The following is a 16,681-nucleotide window of genomic DNA, read 5'->3' on the forward strand; positions in this document are numbered from 1 at the left end:
AATGTGATATGTCTTGCAATCATACACCGCAAATGTGATATGGCACACATCTAATACACCTTTACCGAGGTGTTCCCAAATCACATTACTCGATCTGCTAAATGTGGGGGGCTCGTGTGGAGCAGATACATTTGAGTCCCGTCAAGTGCAATGGAGCTGCTATCAGAAAGCAGCACTGATGACACTACTGCATTAAGCAGCTGTCCACTCCCATGATCATTAGTGCGATATGGATGCAGTGGAGCAGTGAACAGGATGCTTGGATTGCTACAAAGACAAGTCTCCAGGGGGGTGAAGGCAGGGAGATGAGTCTAAACAACATCAAGTCACCGCAACCCTCTGAGACAGGGTCAAAACTTTTACACGCACAAACAAACAGAATTCTGCAAACATTTCTGCGATAATCAAATCTTATTTCTCTCAGCTTCTTCACATTCCAAGACCAAATGACAGAATCATTACAAAAAGGCATTTTGGTAAAAAATAGTTTTTGACAATAGAAAAAAATAACTGTGCAGACCCTTAAAGTGAAAGTGGTTTTTGCTCCTTTTTTTTCAAAAGAGTAAAAAGCAATCGATGTTGAGAACACATACATATCTTTCTTGTCCAGGTGCTGAGTCTAAAAAAAATTAGTTACTCTGTGTCTCAAAGACTTGTAACACTGTACAATGCTCCCTTTAAATATTCTTTATTACAAAGTTGAGTTAAATTTTGTACACAATGTTGGGTAACTATATATTTTATTACATCTGGCTTGGAGATGTGCTCTAACTCTGGGGTTGTAGTCAAATCCCAAAGGAGGGACACAGTACTATTTAATTAATGACACACACCTTTGCCAATCTGGGCACAAAATGTTGTACTCTTTTTGATATGTAATAAAGAATAATAATTTTGAGGGAGCATTTTACAATGTTGCGAGTCTTTGAGCAACAAAAGAGGATAAAACCATTTTTGAACGTATTTATGGAAACAGTTTTTAAAGGTATACTATTAATGTTGTTATTCTGCTTCTCTGTGTCTCTCCTCTCTCTTTCTTTTTCTCTCAACCCAACCGGTCAAGGCAGATTGCCGCCCACCTAGAGCTGGGTTCTACTTGAGGTTTCGTCGCATTAAAGGGGAGTTTTTCCTTACCACTGTCGCCAAGTGCTTGCTCATGGGGGAACTGTTGGGTCTCTGTAAATTAAAGAGTACAGTCTTGATCTGCTCTGTGTGAAAAGTGCCCTGAGATGACTTTTGTTGTGGTTTGGCTCTATATAAATAAAATCGAATTGAATTGAATTGAATTACTATGCAGGATTTTCTTAAAAAAACAATTTTTAAACTCATACAAAAATAATCCCTCTCAATCATCACTTATGACCCAGTAGAAGTGTGTGGCTGTGTATGTATCTGCAGAGACTCTGCCCTCTGCCTGTATGTTCTTATTTTCTTATTATTTTGCTGTGTTCAGGGCGTCAACTTTTGGACAGTTGATGTGTTGCCTCTGGCAAATAACAGCACACAGGGTGTGAGGTCGTATCAAAATAGAGTGACCAGATTACACCGCTTTTTATGTGCTTCAGTGTTTCCCCTGCTTCTCCGTCTCTCTCCTCTGCTGTGTGCAGAGTGCTGCTGTGTGCTGCTCCTCTGCTGTCTGTGTGTCTCACACACATGCGCAAAGCAGAGAGGCCACAGCGGACAGGATGAAGCTCTGCATTCACACCTTCCTGCAGGGTTGTGCAGAGGTGTGTGGAGGTGTGGGCGTGTTTATTTGTGGGCATTTTTCTCGGCAGCTCTTGGCAAACTGTCAACTCTGTGATGTACTTTACTGATCAGAGCACATAATAGCCCTATATATCCTGCAAACAGATTCAACACATTTTTCCCCCTTTTATCAACGAGCTCACATAGCATTGATTATGTACTAACAATTTAAGACATCTGTCCCTTTACAACAATCAGCATTTGGGAGGAACCATCATGCTGTTAAGTTTGAATTCCACTCAAGGGGAAGCTAGCAAACTCGGAAGGTTGAAGCCAATTATCTTAGCTTTCTAACATTTGCACTAATTCCCACAAGATGGTACTTTTCGGTCTTGTTATAACCTATGCTCAATGTTGTGATCTTTACACAGTATACAAAGGAGAGGGTCTAGCTAGCATCAGCTGTCTCCCTTTTATGGTTCCAGTTGTGGTGATGCTAAATAACCAGACTGTAAAAACTCAAAATAACAGTCTATATGTTACTCCGTGATCTGAATTATGACAGAGACGTAACTAACATTGAAACCACCCATACAGATATCTCCCCATTCAAATTACTAGTATTGACACATTCACATTCAGCTGCAAACCATCTCAGTGCCTGCTGGAGGTCACAGTGTATTGAAACCAACAGAACCACATCGCCTGCAAAAAGCAAAGGAGCAATCCTGAGGTCCCCAAACCTGACACTCTCCTCTCCTGGCTGCACCTTGAGATTCTGTCCATGAAAATCACAAAATCGGAATCGATGACAAGGGGCAACCCTGGCAAAGGTCAACACCCACTAAGAACAAGTCTGACTCACTGCCAAGAATGTGGACACAGCTCTCACTGCATTTATGTAAGGATCAGCAGCAGTGGTCCCAGTACCCCATACCCCCACAGCACTTCCCACAAGGTGCCCCAAGGGACACGGCCATTAGCCTTCTCCACGTCCACATGTAGACTGGATGTGCTGGAGCCTCCTCTCCAACACCCTGGCATAAGATTTCTCCGGGAGGCTGAGTAGTGTGATCTCCCACTCTGCCAGTCCACAGGCACTGTCCCTGATCTCTATGTGACACTGAAGAGGCGTGCCAGCCATGACAGCCCAACAATGTCCAGAGCCTTCAACGTCTCAGGGCGAAACTCCTTCATACCCAGCGCCTTGCCACTGAGGAACTTTAAAAAATTCCAGCTTACTTTAATCTTACTTTTGTTTTTAGTTTGTGAAGACAAAAAGCCATATTTTGCTCACCGTGCTTTGCTCTGATAAGACATGCTGGTGTTACCTTCCTGGTTAGCAAGGTTAGCCAAGGCAGCCTTGAGGACCAGACCTGCTCTGAAACTACGACCATGAAACATGAATACCATAAAGCTTCAGAAAACACACACACCTCTGAAAATAACAGCACAGGAGATTAAGGGGAAAAAATTAAGTATTTAAAGCTTGAATGATTGCGTTGGCCTTTAGCATTTATCAAATTCTAACTCAGAGATGTAACCTTGCTCTTTGAATATTCCCACTATCTGGCCAATGAGGTGAAATTGTGCTCAGATAGAGTGTCTAATTAGCTTAATTATGAGTTTTAAGATAGGGATTAACAGATACAAATCAGAGGTGGGTGAAGATTACAGCACAGAAAGGCAGCTTTTTTCTCTTTTCATCAAATTGGCTGCCACTAGCAATGAGCTGTGTGACCTAGAGCTGTGTGTAATATGGTCAGAGATGATGAAAAGGGTAATTAAAAAAACAAAACAAAGAAAAGGCAAGGCCAGGGGAAAATATGTATGTATATATTAATTCAAACTACTCCATATCTAGCTAATATTTAATTTCCAGTAGCATATGATTGATATTATTTTGTAGCTGTGAGTGCCACTGTCAATGAGGAGGGTCTGCTGTGTTTTCCCACTGTGAAAAGCAAAGTCACACAGGGGGTAATTATCTGTGACGTGGAGATAGACATTGCTTCCCACTACAGACACACACACACTCAAATACTCTTCCTCACATTTATGCACAGCCATATGGTCCCTGGTGCAGAAATCTATGACTCCTACTATGTGTGTGTTTACTGAGCTATGGATGGGTTCCCCCTCAGAGCCATGGGTTGAGTGAATATTCTTAGCACGTTGGGACAGTCCACAACACAGCGCGTCCCTGTAGACCCCTGCCCTGCCTGCCTGTACCCTCTGATTTGGACAGAGGGCAATCAAGCAGACCCAGTAAACAATACACAGCAAGGCCATGGAAAACCACAATAGCTCCTCAATGTATTCCTCTCATATCACTAGGGACGCTAGTGTTTGTCCAATCACTGTGGAGTCAGAGAGAGGCAGTATGGAGGGACTAATGATCAAGGATGCTGTTTAATGGCCAGTGGAAGATAGGCAGCAGAAGATGACATGCTGTACTGTGCTTTCATAGAACTTCTTAGGGAACGCCCATTAGAGTGATGGCCCATAGGAAAGATATATATAGTGGAGTGTCAATGGCTGCTTTTCAAAGGCATTTTCTTGTTTATTTTATCCTGGGAATGCCTCCAGAGATCTCAGTTCATTCTGAGCCAGGGGGCAAGAGCAGAGGGGGGCTTCTGGGGCCCTTCATGTGGCCATCCTGCAGAGGGAAACTCCCCAACTTTTTCAGGACATCACACAGCCTGAACCTGTTAGTATAAATGATGAGAGGGAAGCTCCAAATACACAGACCAAAACACAAAAACAAACACATTGCTTTGGTATTTGTGTAGACTTATATAACACAGTCTGTGCTTTGCATAGACAAACTTTTGACATAATGTAGATATTCAAAGTTTGTCATAACACTGACATCATCAATGGCCCAAGTGAAGTGCTTGTCAAATTAAGGAACAGCATCTGAAAACCCCTGCCTCCACACCTTTCCAATATTGCAATTTAGTGAGCAGCATCCAACATTTTTTGTAACTTTGTACCAGAAACAAAAGAGCAACTGAGAGGGAAAGTATCCACAAATGAAAAATGTTATTTGTCATTGCCGTCCAAAATGGCCCATGTGAGCATTTTATGATCGGGCACACCTACAGTACTGGCAGAATGACATGATTTTTCAGTGCCTTACAAAGTGCAAAGACCGTTATAAAAATGATTCATGTGAACATTTTCTGATCTGCTACCTCTGTCGTTAAGGTTTGGTTTAGTTTAGGCAACTTAAAGTACTTGCTTAAGGTTAGGGAAAGATGTGTGGTTATGGTTAAAAGAAACCACCATTCAGTGTTGGTGGAAGATGAGATGCAAACAGTGGTTTCTAGTGTCAAAATCTGGTTCTTTGTGCACCAACCACCTATTACAATGTCACACTACTTTTGCCTATGCTTCTGAGAGACAACAGTCAGTACTTGCAAACCCACAAGAGGTTGCTTGTCAGGAAAACATTTTATTTTGACTTAACGACCAATGAGGATATATTTGAAAACTGCTACAACAGATATAAAGGTTTTGATTAAAACAGCAAAAGGAAGGAATATCTGCATATTTTCCCCTCTTCTGGCTTTTGCTTTGCTTCAATCTGTTTGTTTGGGAAGTAAAGAAGATTCAGATTCAGAATCCACTAAGTTTTTTTGAAAATCTTTTTTTGCGATAAACACAGACCAGAACAAGAAAATCTATTATTTTCTATTGTACCACTCTATAAGACTAGTTTGGGTAATGTCTAAATATAATCTGGAGTGTCATCTCCAGACAGAAGTAGAGGAAAGAGAGTGTTCCTCTCACATTACCTCCTGCTACATTGGCAAATGATTAGGCTGCTGAAAGCATCTCATTATCAGTATTTATGAGGGAGTGCGCCAGCCGGAGTAATGACAGCTTTACTCCAAAGTGGCACTCTCTCTCTTCCTCTCTCTCTCCTTTTCTTTCTGTCTCTGCACACACACACACACTCCCTCCCCTCCTTCTCTGTCTTTTATACACACTCTATTAATCTACATACATACAGGAAATATAATTTGTGTAGATATAGATAGATTCACATACTGTAAATGTTATCTTAGTACATTAGTGCATTACTCCCTCTCTCTCTCTCTCTCCGTCACTTGACCCTTGCATGTTGAGCCACTTTTAAAGAGACCTTTTATAAATTTTGTTTGAGAGCCCGTGTGCATATGTGTTTTGTGTGTGTCTCAGATAGAAAGAGATTTTAGCAAGATCTTATTCTTCAAGGAGGTTTTTTTCACAGCTAAAACTTGAGATTAGTGAGCTGGTTGAGAATTGAGGTTAGACATGTAGTTCCCATAGCTTCTGTTTGAGTTAAAGGATATTTTGGTCGTGAAGGTCCAAACATGAAAGACAAATGTATAGACATATGTATGTATGAGTGTTTGCTTATTTCTGTACCACCACTTTCAGCAGGATTGTATCCAGCTGTGTCCATGTCTGAGATGTGCAATACACTAGTGTGGATGAACAAAATCAGCTCTAAACCCCTTCGGGTACATTAGGCACAAGCACCACCTGTGCAACAATAGCTGCAAACAATCCAATACATCACCGCAACAAGCAAACACTGCTGTCTGAGACACAATAATGCTGATAAATCATTATTTTTTGCATGCAATGTTGTCTGACAACATAATCATGAATACAGAACAAAGATAACACTTGTGTTGTGTGATCCACCACATCAACATTCAAAAGGAGCACTTTCAGAGATAAGAAAAAGTTGACTTTCTAGGCATATGCCATTATTTTGGAAAAGCTTCACACCAGCATTTTTAAGTTTATCCACCCTGAAGAACATTTTTGAAAAGCTCAATCTTCAGGTATGAAAAACTGTTGGTTTGGACAAAAGGCCAAACTGAGAGGAAAGATATGCTTTCAAATAAAACTGCTTTAGTGTGGACATGGACTAAAACCCTCGTCAACAACTTCTTTATCAAGGGCTTTAGTTTTAACTTGGCAAACTTGTTGAAAATCTGGTTTTCGGTCACAGATACATACCTTCTCAACACTAATCATTTTTTTCATCTGTACACCCAACCCGAGAGACTGAAGAGCTTTCTTATTAGTTTGGATCTTCTTGCCTGAGGGGCCAGAAAGCGATGAGATATTTGACCAAACGCAGAAACCCAATAAGGGGCCATCGATTAGGAGGGATGAGCACCATATTGGAGACACGGGTGGCTACAAAGAAATTAAAAAGCTGCAACAAAGAAATGGAAGAAATCAAAACTGGGGCACCTTAAATCTCTTTGCCTCTCTGCCACAAGTTGTGCGTCTGTTTGTTTGTTTATGTTTTGGATCCCCCGGGTGGAGGGCGTGTTGGCTGCCTGAAGAGGACCACGAAGGAGCGAAAACAAGATGTGTTCAGTGTGCTCCAGACTGAATTGGTGATTATCTGATGCTTATGGGTGATCTTTAGAGTATGGACTTTTTAACTTTTCTTTACAGCAGTGATGTTTGATGATGAACATGATGTCTTTTGAGTTCATGCTATTGTATATTTTTATATCTTGGACATTTGGGGCATCTCGCATGTCCATGAGTGTATACTTTAGTATACACAAGTCAAACTGAAATTAAAATTCAATCAGCATTTATATCCTCTGTGTTTGTTTTGACTTGTGTGCTTGGGCAAAATTGTTGGAGGGAATTTAAGTTTGATTTATTTTAAGGGTGTGAATTTTTGGTTATGACTGACAATCTTAGTACTGGTAATTTGATAGGTGAAATATCTGTGTGGATTGACACTAAAATAGTTTATAATATCACTTAAATTACAATGGCGCACAGCCATTTAACCAGCTGCCAGACAGGCATTGTTAGCTGTTGCCTAGTTTCATTTCTGTCATTTCTGTACTTTTCAACGAATCTTTACATTATTATATGTCACAATTGGGATCAGCAATTAATGCACAGAGTGCTGAGGTTACAGGACAACCTATTGCTGTGTGTTTTGGCAGTCTTGTCATTTGCTATCACCCTACTGAACCCATAAGAGAGACAGCTAACGCTAGCACATCCCTCTCCTTCGCATAGCATGTGAAGAACACAAGTGTGCAGAAGTTTAAACAGATGTTTAACATGTCCAGAGTGTACTGCGCCGTTTAGTGGAAATCATTGACAACGTTAACAAGCTAAAGTGGAAGCTATTTAGCCTAGCTTGGAAGCTTTCACTTTCAGATTAGAATACAAACATAACAGTACAATGGGTCCTCCAAAATGTTGAGTGCTGTAAAGGGAGAGACAGCTTAAATCACTAAATTTCCATGTGGACTTGTTGAAAAAGGGGAAAAACATTTCTTGTGTCAGCGTTTGTAGGCTATACAGGGCTTTGACATGCTCCAGTCAGTAGCACATCACGTAAGTTAACAGCGTGTCTCCTGGCAACTCTGGCTCTAAAATGTCAGTCAACAGCTGCCATTGGAAATACCAACCCAGAGGCTTGAAGCTTAGATGCAGTTTCCACAAATATATCCAAAAACTTTTTTTTTATTAGAAAAACATGCACAATAGCTGCAGTATCATCACAGTTTATATTTCTTGACACAAAAAGTAAGGAGAATTCAAATTTAAGTTTGACTTTAAAAAAAATATCTCAACTAACTAACTTACCTGACATTGATGATGACAACATTATCTCTAAAATGTGCACTGAAATTTTATTATTGTAAAGTGGAGACAGGCAGAGACAACTTCACAGGTACCTCTCTCGAATTGGCAAAGTTGCTTTCTCAATATCATCTATTTTTAACTTTGACAAGAGGGAATGAGTATGTTTGTGTTGTAAATACTAAGTGTGCAGGGGCTATAATATGAATTGGCTGCAACTGGATACATGTGACTAGGGGGCAAATGGATCTAATGGTAGTCTTAATGCTGGCCTTGAATAATGAGGCCTTTGTCTAATAAAACTGGAAAGCGTCCAAATACCTATAGGGACCTCGTCTAGTTAGAGCAATAACAGTCTATCAAAAGAGAAAGCAAAGTGATTACTTAGAGGGTAATAAATACAAGGTCCATGCTGGGGAGGGACTGGGGGCTAGATTGAGAGAGAGAAAGACAGAGACAGGGACAAAGAGAAAGAGAAGAGCATATTAAATAAGACAAACACATCTCTTCTTTTACCAAATAACACTTACAAGAACAAAACTGTCGCTAAAATCTCGGCCTGGGTAAGACCTATACGTATGACATTTATCCAACCAGCATCTTTATACATCACAAAACCAAGCTACACTGTAAAAATGAAAACTTGAAATTGCTGGCCTTATTGGGATTTTTGATTAAGCTGGACAAAAAGTATTAATTGTCCATGTCAACTATATTAAATTATTTGCTCCAACTAACTGTATTGAGTTTTTTTGTGAAAAGTTGGGCTCACTACAACATTACTGCTGGCAAGATGTGCGTATTTCAGTCAGACTCAAGCTGGGGCCCAGCCAGCGACTTTGGGCATGCTCATTTTGATGCCTCAGTTACAATGGGGTCTCCAAACAGAATTTGCAGGGGTTTTCATCCACCATCTTGGTTTTCCTCCACTTAGCTTTCTGTGATCATCATGGATGCATGGATGTATAATAAGAGCTGGATAGGGCGCCGCCGCTCAGCCTTGCAGCCGATTTTTCCCCAGTGGCCACTTGCGGTATTGCAGCGAAAAATCCCCCTGCGGCCCAAGAAGGATTTTCCCCATAGACCACCATTGTAAAAGAGACATCTGTAAAACTGTTGACAGGACATCTCGAACTGCAAACAACGTCAATTATGACTCTTTCTGTTATGAACTTTTGATCCATACAGGTTTTATCTTTGTAAAACTTTCCTCGGGCCGAGAAAAGCGATTTAAAAATCTGTGATGTCATCACAATGTAAAGTCTATGGGCCAAGCGGGAGCTCATGGGCAGGGCTAGCGGGGGAAACACTACTGTGCATATTCAGTGGGCCGCACAACGCAGAAGCAAACCCGGAAGCTAGAAACTTTTTTTGGCGTATGCGCCAGGCGAGCAGTTTCTATAGGACTGAATGGTGCCATTTTTAGTCCGGTATCCAGCTCTTATAATACATCCATGCATGGATGTAATATAAGAGCTGGATAAGGTGCCACTACTCAGCCTGCAGGGAATTTTTCCCAGTGGCCACTTGCATTATTGCAGCGAAAAATCCCCCTACCGCCCAAAAAGCATTTTCCCCATAGACCACCATTGTAAAAGAGACATCTGTAAAACTGTTGACAGGACACCTTGAACTGCAAACAAGGTCAGTTACGACTCTCCCTGTTGTGAATTTTTGATCCTTGGAAGTTTTATATTTGTAAAACTGTCCTCGAGCCAAGAAAGGCAATTTAAAAATCGTCATCACAATGTAAAGTCTATGTGCCAAGCGGGAATTCGTGTGCGGGGCCAGTGGGGGAAACCACTGTGCATATTCAGTGGGCCGCACAACATGGAAGCAAACTCAGAAGCTAGAAACTTTTTTGGTGTATGTACCAGCTGAGCAATTCGTATTGGACTGAATGGGCACCATTTTTGATCTGGTGTCCAGCTCTTATAATACATGCATGTTGGGCATCCACTTGTGTGAAATGAATTACCTCAAGGTGAGTATTTTTTAATAGAAATAGTTTTAGAGATGCTGTTTTTTTTACTAGATGTAATTCACAATTGTGCTTAATGAGGCATGTAATTACAGGTTTAAAATTTTACGTAATTTTGAGGGCTTCGGAGATTCACATTATTGCTACATTAGTTAGCTAGCTAGCATTAGGGTTTGAGGCATGTAAAATAATAAATCGGTTTGTAATTTTGTTATTTACATCCCAATGTGACCAGTAAAAACATTTTAAGTTCCCCTCTCTGTTAAATGTGTCTAATTTATTAATTAATTTAGAACTGTATCAATCATTTGTCCAATTTGTTGCGGGCTAACAATAGCTGCTAGTTTATAATTAATGATTCTTTGTTTACTATTACAGCTAACGATGTGACGTTAGCTTACCATTGTGCAGGATTCGGTAAGCTAAGATGACTGACATTGACTTACTAGTTAGCTTCTCTATCAAGCCAATCCATTTCTGTGTCAATATGGTAGAAACTGAACATTAAGTGAAACAGAACGCAATTCAATACAGTCCAGTCTGGAATAATGATAACTGTTCAAAAGTAAAATGGTTAGCGTTATGTTGTTGGTTAATTCTAATGAACTAGTCAGTAATTTGTTTTTATTTAGTCAATGCATGCGCAAGTTACTGTCTTGCCCCTAGCCCTAGCAGAGCTTGGCTCAGCCCCTCCCAAATTGTAAGAGCAGAGCCAAGAAATGGTAAAAGAGACCTAATCACATTTAAGCTTAGTTGTCAAAAATCTGAGTGTGCTGGTGGAAAAGGTTTGCCTTTATATCTTTTCCTGATGAAGACTTTTATTTTAGTATTGGCTGAAATCATGTATTGCTTTTTCATGTGTGTTCTGATGTAGTTAATATATGCAATATAAGTTCTGCAAATTTGTTGGCAGAAGTTCCTCTGAGGCATCAGCAACTACGGCATGGAGGAGTATCACACTGGCCCAGTGTCCACATTGACTGTGCGTATACCTTCAAAACACATGGCACACTGAAACCGCACCTTTCCAGATCACACAGCAGGACAGTCAAATGGCAAGAGAAGTCACTTTTTTTGTGTGAGTTCAGAGACATATGTAGTGAACGCAAGTTCTTAACTTATCTTGGACATCATCTAAGAAATTGAGACTGTGCATTGCCTCTTTTTAAGGTGTGAATTTAAAACAATCTTAAAAGCTTCAGCTATCACAGAAGGAGAAAGCACAAGCACAAAGCACAGAAGCACAAAAATCATACACTAAAGGAGATTCGAACATCTGTCAGAGGAAATTCAACCATTTGATGCCTATCTTGAGGCAGAGACTTCATCACAAAGTGGTCTAAAACAAGAGTCGTGAAAATGGTAGGGCAGAGTATGTAGAGGATGTAGATGTTGAGACACAAACTTTCATTTCTTTTTCTGTGTATGCAAACAGTGTTACATTTTTCTAAAAGTACAATCCAGAAAATAGTTGAAGAATTTCATTATAGTCTGCACTTTCTGAATTTAATTCTCTTCAAAGAATCAAAGAGGTACTTACAAAATATAATATTGAAATAGATTATTGTGTAGCTCAGAAAATTAATGAGACAATATTCAAAACAAATCCACTATTTTTAACTACTGAAGCAAAGGGTGCATTGTCCACTGATCACAGGAAGAATTTATATTTCAAGGAGCACTTTCCTGTAGTTGAGCAAACTGAATATCTGTATGACAGGACCTATAAAAATTGTTCTGTTTACGTTTCAATCAATCAAGTTCTAGAGAGTTTATTGAGGTGGGCAGATTTTTTAGATAAGGTAGTATTCAATCAAGAACATTTACTTGGCCAATACAGATCCTTTCAAGATGGTCAGTACTACAAAGACAATAAGCTTTTGGGGGAGCAAGAGACAGGTATTTCTGTAGGCCTGTACATTGATGAATTTGAAGTATGTAATCCCTTGAGGACATCAAAGAAAAAATCATAAGATCACTTCTCTGTGTATTGGGTTGTTCTCAGTTTACCAGCCAGGTTTTGCTACAGTCTACCCTTAATTCAGCTAGTTGTTCTTGGAAAGAGTACTGATGTGAAACTGTTTGGGTATGATAAGTGTTTTTTATCCACTGATTAAGGATATAAAGTCACTGGAACAAGAGGGGGTGTTTGTTGAGGTTCTAGATAAGTTTGTAAAAGGAACAGTATTCTGTGTCTGTGCAGATAACCTTGGGGCCCACAGCCTTGCAGGCTTTCAATGCAGTCAAAAGAAAATATCCGCATCAAGATATCATACCGCTTGTCAAAGATATTCATTTGTATGGGATCCAATATGTAAAGGACATGATAATATCTGCTGGTCAATGCAGTGGACTGCCAGACTTCTACAGGATACTTAGCATTGTAGTTAACCTTGACAAAGTGTCATTTGTCTCTAATAAGATGCCATCCTGGTTCCTGGAACATTACAGGTCTTACAAACTTGTTGAAACCAGCTACACAGACCTAGAAATCCTAGATCTGGAGTTTTTGAACGATTATTACCCACTGGCTGCATACACAATAGGAGGAAAGGTGCTAGTGACCCCGAGGATGTGCCTGTTGCATTGAAAGGACTTGTAATGGTATGTAAACCCATTCTCTGTATCATTTCAATTTTAAGCATTCATGGTCAGCTACATCAGTATTCCACCTGGAACATATTGATGTTTTGACAGCTTTTTTATACTTTGCTCCATAGACAATTAATTGGGCTCTGGCTTTATGAGGCCATAAAATGTTTGTGTGAGCTGTTAATCCCAAGGTGAGGTGAGGTTTGAATTCTGTTTAGTCCTTCCAGCATGCTTGAATATATACCTCATTTGGGTGTAAGAGCTCACACAAACATTTTATAGCCTAACAAAGTTAGAGCCCCATTCATTGTCTATGGAGCAGCCCCAAATTTCACATCCCAGTGACGTCACCGATTTGCAGGTTCTGTCTTAGGAGAGAGTGGTGCTTGTTCAGAAATACTGACTGAACTGTCCTGGGCCACAGGAATAACGTGAATTCTTAAAATGGATGACATGCCTTTTAATGCATTATCTTGATGCGCGAACCCTCAATGGAGGCCAGTAATTGCTTGACTTAACAAGATACATTTACAAAACAAACATTTCAAACATCGCATGTGGTTTGGTATGGTGTCTGTGTTTTCCACCAAAAATAGGCAGGGCCACTAAAACAGTCAAAGTACCTGGATGTACCTGTCTGATGTATAATGCCATCAAGCATGATGATGATGATGATTACACATTTGTGTGACTTGCTGAGGAAAGCCCTGCTAATGGATTATGACAATAGAGCTCTGTATTGTCTGTCTCATCTGGTTCCAGAAGTACTTTTTCTATGGTTTTAGTCTATGGAGAAAAAATAAGATTATTAAGTGTCATATGTGCAGCAATAGTAGCATAGTTCAGGCTCTGAAACTGGGTTTAAGGACTGAATTATGGCCTGGAGGTTGAAGGTTACCTTTTTATTTTCCCTTATTTTCACAGTTGTTATTGCAAGTATAGATAACCCCAAGACTCATCTGGAAAGTCCAGTTTATTCAGCCACCAGAGTCTAAACTACGAGAGAAGCTTCAGCTTGAACGTGGATTCTCCCTACAGTATGAAGACCCTGATTTTGATAATACACTTTCAAACTTGGTGGACATTGCAGAGTTGCCCGCAGAATGAGCCATCCTCCACATTCTGTGGGATAAAGACATATTAGTATTTGATCAATCAGAGACAGTGTCTAATGCTTCCTTTTCCCCCTCCATCTCTTCCTTTGACACAGCCAACACCAGCTCACCTGGCTCCCCCAACAGCCCTTCTTCATTTATTCATAACTATTTATGATGCACCTCACAGTAGCCTTCTCCATTTCCTATTCCCCCCTTCTCATATGATATTGAGTTGAAGTTGCATAAGGGCAATGAAGTATATTTGTCCTGAGAGCCTACCCTGACAAACCTCAAATTGAATCTGTTGCTTCTGAAGTTGTTCATAACCACCCATGCTTTAAGGAGCCAGGCACCGGCACAAGATATCATGGCTGGACAAGTCAAGTACAAGCTTGGCAACTGCAGGTCAAAGCTGCATCATGCAGGCCGCAATGAAGTCAGTGTGAACAGGAAAAAGAGAGAGGGAGAAAGATGGTAACGAGAGTAGTTTCCTTAAAAAAGCAAAAACGAAGAGAGGTCAATCATGTCCGCGATCATCCAGAAAACCATGATGATGATACATTAGAAGATGAAAGATGGGCCTTTGTGGATGAAATGAAAAAGAGATGTTAAGACATGACACTCATCAGACAGAAGATGGGCCCCACATTCTGCCTTAGGAAAAAGGAGATCATGGATGTGCAGCCCATGGTGTTAGAGATCCAGGAGAGATGGTCTGCTCTATTTTCTGAAGAATAGGTAAGGCAATTTTTGTGTTATTATTTCAGTTTTCTTTCTTTGTTTTCTAAAGCACTTTTCAAAGGGAGGACGGATACAGTGGGTGATGCTGCCTCACAGAAATGTCATTCATTCTCTAATTCAGAGTGGTGTTGTCATATCAGTAGATTTGGCTCGCTTGTTAGCAGTGACTTTTTCTTGTTCACTAATCTAGACTGAACTGTCTTAAGATCGTTGGATAAACATGTGAACTCTGTTTATGGGGGGATTTTTCCATTTGAATGTATATGTATAGTACACATTCAGTGATTATTACCATTTAGTGAGTTTGCATATATAGCCAAATACGCAAAATCACTCAACAGTAATAATCACCAAAACTCTCTATTTTAATACCGAAATGTATTACTGCTTTTGTGTTCAACAGATTTGTGCAGAGTTCTACTGTATCACCAACAAGCTTGATAAACAAGTAGACTGATCACTTAAGAGTATTTAAATTTTTTATTGTTGGAATTTATAACTCCATGGCCGACTATTTCTTTGCTCTTAAGGGGAATACCACCAAGTGAAAACATAGTTTTCACTACTCTAACCAACACATTATTGGTTTATTTTGTTTTGTGATTTTCAGACATCTGACATTACAGTACACTGAAAGAGCACATCCCTGGAAGGGCTTCCCCTGTTTGTTCGTGAGTATTCAGAGAAGCTTTTCAGGACATGTCTGGTGAGTACAATAGCTCACATTACCAGATAATCTGGGCCAAACATCGGTACTGACCAAGGTCCCAGACCAGATTTCTCCTCCAATTGTTAGGAGGGGTGAATTGGGGATTAATCAGCCAAAAACTCTTCTAGTCAGAGACCAGCTTAAGTCTGGTGAAGACTGACGTGGTGGAAGGAGAGACTTTGTCAGAGGCTATATCATGGAACAGTTGAGCACCTTCACATGTGACTCCTCAAAGGAATGGTACTGTTGTTTTGTAGGAAGAAGCCATTGTCTTGCAAGATCTTTTATGGGTATTTATTCAATTGCGTAATGCTACCAATTTTAAGAATTCTTCCTTTCCCCCAGGACAGTTCAGTCAGTATTTGTGAACATGAGGCTCTCTCCAAAGATTTTGAGTCTGTAAAATGTTGGATGAGCTCTTACACCCAAATGAGGTTCATATTCTGGCATTGCCAGAATAAAATCCTCATTTGGGTGTAAGAGCTCACACAAACATTTTATGATCTCATAAAGTTACAGCCCCACTTACTGTCTATGGAGCAGTCCCAGAGTTAACATCCCAGTGACATCGCCGATTGGAGGGTTGTCTCTGATTTCTAGCTTTAGGGGAGAGTGATGCGTGTTCAGAAATACTGGCAACTGTCCTGGGACACAAAAGTAACGTGAATTCTTAAAATGGGTGACATTCCTCTTAATGCATTCTTTAGCCATTCTAATTTGATGGATTGTGAATCTCACCTTCTTGGCGTACTATTTGCACTATATTGTGATACCACCAAAATCCACCATTTTTCATGCTACTGTACTACCTCATTTTACATGCTACTATACTACCTCATTACAAAAATACTTTTTGCACATTGTGACATAGCTCTGGGAGGTGTCTTGGTCAGGTGTGTTGTTCTGAGAAGGGCTACTCCTTAGTCAATTAGGGGTTTCTAAGGGTCTTAGTTAACCAAGATATTTTTAATTTTTAACATCAGAAATTATACACACCTCAGTGTTTTTGACTTGGAAGTGTGGAGAATTTAATAGATTGGAATATTATCCAGTCCAATTGCAATGACAGGTAGCTATCTCGTGCAGATTCATCACTGCTATAGGCCTCCACTGTATTTGAAAATGTAATTTGGATCCTTCAAATCAACAAATTAGCACATTCGATGAACAACATAATAATAGGAGGAACAGATTTTGTTTTTGGGGGGAGGGCTCAAAGGTGCTTTTACATGCAATGATAGCTAT

General features: G+C 40.1%; 1 protein-coding gene and 1 long non-coding RNA gene across 5 annotated transcripts in view; one reads left to right on the forward strand and one right to left on the reverse strand.

The window, feature by feature from the left end:
- bnc2 (basonuclin 2) overlaps positions 1 to 16,681 on the reverse strand; it is a 177,989-nt gene that overhangs the window by 147,664 nt on the left and 13,644 nt on the right. The window lies entirely within an intron of this gene.
- Positions 9,933 to 16,559, forward strand: LOC122979564. 4 transcript variants are annotated; one of them, XR_006402875.1, is made up of 4 exons: positions 9,933 to 10,300; positions 11,211 to 12,920; positions 13,814 to 14,724; positions 15,338 to 16,559. It is a non-coding gene; the product is annotated as an uncharacterized LOC122979564 (long non-coding RNA). The 4 variants fall into 4 exon arrangements; XR_006402876.1 differs by having other exon boundaries at positions 11,211 to 11,375; positions 12,749 to 14,724; XR_006402877.1 differs by having other exon boundaries at positions 11,211 to 11,375; positions 13,832 to 14,724.

The sequence above is a fragment of the Thunnus albacares genome, chromosome 3 (genome assembly GCF_914725855.1).
Source record: "Thunnus albacares chromosome 3, fThuAlb1.1, whole genome shotgun sequence".
Lineage (NCBI taxonomy): Eukaryota > Metazoa > Chordata > Actinopteri > Scombriformes > Scombridae > Thunnus > Thunnus albacares.